Consider the following 7503-nt stretch of genomic DNA (forward strand, 5'->3'; position numbering starts at 1 on the left):
AATATCAATTATTGATTGACCATAAATAATACCAACTTTGATACGTATTTTCCTCTGACATCCAAGCAGGTCACCCTAACTACAATATAATTTGGCCAAAAAAAATTAAAATAAAAAGAAAAAGGAAAATTAAAATAAAACCCCTCAATAACCCCTCTCTAATATCCGATCAACTGCACCCCATCCCTTCCCCCCCGGTCGTCGGCCACCCCACCAGCTGAGTCTATGACCCATCCTCCCACCGTTGAATCAAAATCCACGTCCATTATTATTTATGTATTTGATTTGTTAGTTGCCCCCATTTGGTTCTTAAAATTGAGTCTCAAAAATCTGTTTTAAATTGTTTTTATTACTGGGTTAGATTTATGAGCAAAAAATGGTGAGAAACAAGGCTTCAAAGGTTTAAATGTTGAATAAAACTATCCCAGTTGAAAAAACCATGTTTAATTACTGATTATGGTGGAAAGTTGGTGGGTGAAGTTTTGTATGAAGGAAGAAGATGAAAATGGTGGATGAAGTTTTGTATGAGCGAAGAAGATGAAAATGGTGAGTGAAGTTTTTATACAACCAAGAAGATGAAAATGGTGGGTGAAGTTTTATTACTTGGTGGGAGTGGTGGTTGGGTTCACAGTTCATACTAGATTTAATTGTATTTTTGAATGAAGAATTGATGCTGAAATTTTATTTTTAATTTTTTTATCAAAATTTTGATTATATTTTTTAACAAAATTTCTTTAGATAACCTACTTAAAAGGTTATAAGTTATTTTGTATACCAGTGAAAAATACACATATTAGTTCGTATTATTTATGGTTAATCAATAGTTGATATTATTATTAGAAAATTTTTAAAATGTTGTATTATTCATGGCAATTTTTTCTTATTATTAATATTATTTGTTATAAATGTTCGGTGCAATGTACAATATGAAAGTAAATATAAATTTATTTAATTTTAAATTGATGCAATTATATGAGATGTATTATACAAAATCTCAAGTGAAATAGTTTTAAATTAATCATTTATACTCTTAAACTGATTAGTGATAACTTAAATAATCTTAAAAAAATCAACACAAATTGTTGTTAGAGACGGTCTTTTTGAGAGAGACGCATTAGATATATGGGTCAAATAGCCCAATTAATGCAAATTAAAAAGAAAATAAGAATTTGGGCTTTTTATTTTGAGATCGTTTATTTTAGAGACAGTAAACATGTTGATTGTACGGTTCATTTCATGGTAAATTTGTCTCATACACGACTTAATAATGACATTTTTCTAAGTTGCAATTAATTTGAAACGGAAAAAATAATATTTTAATTTTAGTTTTATTGTATGATACAATTAAATAATATATAACATAGACCCGCAAGCCCGCATATTACGGGTTTGGGCAGAAATTTTTAGGCCCGCACTTCGGACGCGCCCGCATCAATGGGCAGTTTTTCCCTCCCGGCCCGGTGTTTGATCACCTCTATTTGTTTACCATGCATATTATCGTACCTAAAAACAATACTCCGATCGGCTTCATTTTATTAAAAAAAATTCTAATAATATAGTAATATTTATATTTTTTATTTCTTGTTGGAAATTTCAAGGAGTTAATTTCTTTATATAATGAAGTTTTATATTTTTATATATAGCTCGAGCGATTAATACGTGATTATAAGAGGCTCATATTCTTTTTGATTTCTATGTACTATTGTTTTAGATATTCATAACTAAATATATTTATATTATAAGAAAATGTTTAAATTTACTGTTCTGTTTCCTATTTTTAGTATAGTTATACGAAGCAAATGAATGTTTACATAATCTAGGATTACTAAATTTCTATTACTTAATTATTATTTCGACTTTTAACCGAGATACATTTTTTCTTAAAGTTAATTAATGACTTTTAAATAAATTTTTGTATAGACTAAATTATAATTTTTTAGTTCTCTAATGTTTTTCTCTTTTAGAATATTCAACTTAAAGGAAAGAGATGTTTAACTACGGTTTTTGAAAGATATATAAAAGATATAATATATCCATTATATGAGATCTCGTTAAATTTGTCTTAATCTATACTTTGTTATCGTATATTTTTATAATTTTTTATAATGTGTAATTAGAGACGATATTGATGCTTAAAAATTACTTTGAAAACTATGCAAATTGTAGATGGAAGAACAAAAAAGAACGAAGAGAGTACTTCTATAGATAAACCTTAAATAACACAAATAATATATTTTCTTCCATCCTAGATTTTTTTTTGAAAGATTATCTAGAATAATCCAATTTTTTCATGATCCCCTACAATGTTCTCACCTAATGATTAAACGTGAATACTCTCAATTTTAGGGGTATTTGTCTAGAGTAAACTTGAGTAACCGGATGACCTGTTATATTATAATAGGTAATTTACCAAAAAAAGTAAACTGAAAATTTATGTAAAATTTGAGAAAACTTTTGAAAATTTACATATTAAATTTTGAATAATAAAAAGAATCGAAAATTTTTTGTTTTACATTTTTGTTCGACATTTTATTTAGTTTTATCTTTTTCTACAAAATTACTAAGTCATCCTATTACCGGTTTACTCAGGAAAATACTCTCTAAAGTTTAGATTATTCATTATTAATCAATAGGTGAAATTATTATAGGAAAATCGTAAAAATGTTAATTGTCGATAATTTCTTTTTCGTTTTTTCCTTGTCTTTGGTTATTAATATAAGATTCACTAAGACTATCAGAGTATGTTTACTAAATAAGGAAATTGGGTGAATTGATCAAATCTCATAAATTCTTAGTTTTAGCATGTTTAATTTTGTCATTAAAGAGTTAAAATATTAGCACAAAGTAAAATCGCCTTTCTTATTTTTTGACTAATTTTTTTTTCTACAAATGAGAAAGTAAAGTTTGACCAATTCTACTTTCACCCTCTTATTATTTAGTAAAGTAACAAGGCCGTCATCACAAATTTTAAGCTTAGAATGAAAAAACAAGATTAGATAATAACACAACAAGAAACAATGGGAAGAAGAACACAACAATATATGAGATATCTTGGATACATCACGTCAACAATAGTTTATTTATAATTAAATTCAACAATATAATATAAATAACCCTCTTAAACTTGAGAACAACCTCTTAAGCCAAACTATCTCCCAACAATAGAGATCACAAATACTAATGCAATGAAGAAACTCTTATGATCAACACCCTAACCTCTTTATTTTGTATTATCCGTCTCTTACAATGTTGTGTTTTGATTCTAGAAATGTATATGCCCTTTATATAGACGGTATATTTCATCATAGAATCACACAATAACTCTACATTAAAGCATGGCAATAAATAGAAATAAAGCCCCCCTTCATTGCCGTAAGAATAAATTTACCGTTGGGCATCATAGGCAATTGCTTGAATAAGCTACCTATGTGCTTGAGTGCGCAGCACAATTAGAGAGCTACTATGAGCTGCTGATAAATGTGTTCGGATGAGCACAATACATGCTCGAACAAGCACTATCATTCTTCCCTTCTCCGTTTGCTGCATCAAATTGCCTTGTTCGATCAACCTTCATATCATGCATTGCCTCATTCAGGGTATGGTCTAACATCTTTAGTGAAGTTCTGTTCATGGCTTCTAACATACTTCACATCGATCATCTCATGTATCATTCGAAAAATCAATTCAGCATAATTCGACACATCTCCATCTTCCTTCTCCAAAGTACACGATAGATACTTCACATCAATTACCTCATGTGATCAAATTCGTTGTCGTTGTTAAGAGTTTTAACACTTGCATTAATAGAACCCAATTTAACATGATATCAACATGCGTTAAAACATACATGCGAATCTAAATATGAATCTTACCCAAACTTGATATTTAATTAACTTTGGCTTGAACCATCAAATTAGTCCCTAAGTTTTGTAATTTTGTTTATCCAAAACTTAATTAAATCTAATTTCACAAAACTTTCTATTATTAGACTAATTAACCCTAGTATAAGGCATATCTCACAATGTGTTATTAGACTAACCATCAAATTAGTTAAATGTTTTATGAAAATTGAAAACATGAGTTCTTCCGTTCAAATATGTCAGTGCTCTAAGCAACCATGTGTTATTCTCTTCTTCAAATTTTTATTAATGGGATGCAAGTTTGACCCAAGGAGGACTACGCTTGAAAATTTGAAAAAAATAAGATTATTTAACAATTTAATTTCAAAAATAAGCTCCGTGAAAACTTATTTTTCAAAATAAGCGTCCGTACATCCAAGCCTAGGTTCGGCAAGAGTCGCTGTTAGTAACAGGGAAAGAGAAAAAAAAAAAATTAAAAGCCTAAAGTCGCTGTTACTAACAGCGAAAACAGCGACTTAAAAAAAAAAAAATAAAAGCCCAAAGTCACTGTTACTAACAGCAACTTAAAAAAAAAAATTTTTTTTTTTAATTTTTTTTTAAGTCGCTGTTAGTAACAGCAACATGTCCCATTTGACATGACCAAGTTTGTGCAGCAGCGTAACCTACATTTTAGACAATACAAAGGGAAATACTAAGATGGGGCCATTTGTACATGCTTGTATCGGCATGAATGAACTTGTCCAATAGATAGAGTTTCAGGATTGCATATGGAGAGAATAAGATGTGTAATCCCTCCTTGAATAAAGTAAAAGGATCAGAGAAATCATAACCTTGGTACTAGAAACTTTTCAAAACTTACCACTATTTTCAATAAGCGTGGAAGTATTTAATCTCTTGGACGGCATAGAACTCAATAATCTCTAATAATCTAGAAGCAACGACTGAAAGAACAATAATAAAAAGACATACAAAAAGAATTATTGTCATCTTGAGGACCAAGTAGCCAATTCATCATAATTTTGCATATATAAGAAAATCGTGCTTACTAACAATTAAATTCTGTAACTATTTTAAAGAATTTGACTATAACATAAAACGACATCATACATAGAAAATATGTGATACCTTTGGAATTGAAGAAGTATTTCAGAGTTCTTCTGTCTTGTTAAGCTTCATACCAGCAAAGATTTCATATATCAGACAACCTGAAAGATAAAATGAACAATTTTAGAAATACAGACACATATAAGCAATAAATTAAAATACAACAAAGAAATGCATGGTTTATTAGTGTACTAGAACAGTAAACATTTAATAAAAAACCTTAACCACCTAGTAACAGCGACTTTGAGGTGAACTGAAAACTTAAAACGCATTAAGTCGCTGTTACTAACAGCGACTTAACAAAAAAAAAAATTTATTATTATTTTTTTTTTTAAAATTTTAAGTCGCTGTTAGTAACAGCGACTTTGGGCTTTTAATTTTTTTTTTCTCTTTCGCTGTTACTAACAACGACTCTTGCCGAACCTAGGCTTGGATGTACGAACGCTTATTTTGGGAAATAAGTTTTCACGGAGCTTATTTTTGGAATTAATTTGTTAAATAATCTTATTTTTTTCAAATTTCCGACTACGCTTTATTATATGGCCCATAAATTATGGGCCTCAAATATTAGTCAATATTAGTTTTAAAAATAGAAAAAAAAATTAAGTTCTTTTTAAAAAATTCTTACAATAAGGTTAAAAAAATTTAAATTCTCAAAACAAGTATTTACGTATCCGAGTCTAAAATTAGAGTTTATTCAATATCACTAACAACGAACAAGAAAAAAATTATTTGTCACGACTTTGTTCCCAAAGTAAGGCAATGTTTTTGAAGGGAGAAAAAAATATAATACGGTTTCATTGTAGTATCATAGAACAATTTCTGACCTCAGCTTTGGCATAAAAATACTTATTTTGAAAATTAACTTATCCCGAAACATATTTTGAGAATTTCTTTTTGAAAATAAGCTTTCAGTTAATTTACACTATCTTTGACTTAACCTAAATAGAATTTTAGAAAAAGTTGAGCGAAAAAATAAAAAAAATTAAGCAAATAAGCGAAATTCTAAACTTTTCCCAAAAGTAAGCGTCCAAACCCCGAAGCTGTGCTTTGGAGCTGTTCGCAGTTACCAACTGCGAACAGGTCAAAAAAGACAAAATAGCTGTTCGCAGTTACTAACTGCGAACAGATTTTTTTTTTTTTTTTTTTTTTTTGTTCGCAGTTAGTAACTGCGAACAGCTATTTTGTCTTTTTGCTGTTCGCAGTCTAACTGCGAACAGCTATTTTGTGTTTTTTGAACTGTTCGCAGTTACTAACTGCGAACAGTTTTTTTGTCTTTTATAGCTGTTCGCAGTTAGTAACTGCGAACAGCTCCAAAGCACAGCTTTGGGGTTTGGACGCTTACTTTTGGGAAAAGTTTAGAATTTCGCTTATTTGCTTAATTTTTTTTATTTTTTCGCTTAACTTTTTCTAAAATTCTTACATGTTGGCCCAAAATTATGTGAAAATATTTAAAAAACAAAATCTCTAAAATTAAATTAATGTCCTAAACTGCCATTGACATGATTGAGGACCTTTCGCCAGATTGTATAAGTTTGATTTCATTATTCAATATTTATTGAATGACATTGAAAACGTTAAGTTAAAATGTGATTAGGAACTTTAAACAGTTGATTATTGTCGTAGACATTAAATTCCTAATCTTTAACCTATTTTTTTTGTCAACTACAATTTTTCTAGAAACTTATGATTTATTTTTTTAAAAAATAGCCCGTCTCGTATAAAACTATCTTTGAATAAAACGAATCTACATATTAATTTCTCTAATTAGTCGCTTTAAAACTATAAGAGATAAATTTGACACACTAAACCTATATGAGTCAGTATAATAGAGATGATATGACCATATGAGATCGTCTTATTTAATAATTTGCATTAAAATAATTAGTATAGATACAAAATCCATATTATATTATATTATTTAAGAAAAACAATTATATAATCTCCCAATTATTGTCATTATTATATACATATATGATTTCCATAAAAAATTATGTTATCCCACGTCCAAGCCATTTTGGTGGGACTCACTAATTAGATCTTGTTGTTATTATTGCACATTTTTTTTAGATAATTATTGCACATTTTTTAATCGTAGTAATAAAAAAACAATTTGAGAATTTTGGATTGAATAGAGATTCGATTCACACTGCTTACTAAAGGTTACACCTTTTAATTCAGAGCAATTATTTCATTTAAATTTTTTACGCTATTCTTCGATTACTTTTAATTTGTATTTTATTTTTAATTTAAATGTTAAATTATCGTCAAGTGAGATTCTGTTTTATTTATCTCGATGTAAATTTTGATAATATTAATTTTTTGTAACTTTTAATTATACACAATTAGAGATTTTTAGATTAAATTAGAGTGTAAAAGTAAGTTAAGACAATTAGTGTGAAATGGTTAAAGCAATTTTTTTTTTTTGAAATGGTTAAAACAAAATTTTAGTTACACAAAAGAGGGGAGTAAGAAAAAAAAAAACTTTTTAGCTCAAAAAAAAAAAAGAAAAAAAACGTTTTATTTAGTTTGAAAAAAA

This window comes from Amaranthus tricolor, chromosome 11 (genome assembly GCF_026212465.1).
Source record: "Amaranthus tricolor cultivar Red isolate AtriRed21 chromosome 11, ASM2621246v1, whole genome shotgun sequence".
NCBI classification, from domain to species: Eukaryota; Viridiplantae; Streptophyta; class Magnoliopsida; order Caryophyllales; family Amaranthaceae; genus Amaranthus; species Amaranthus tricolor.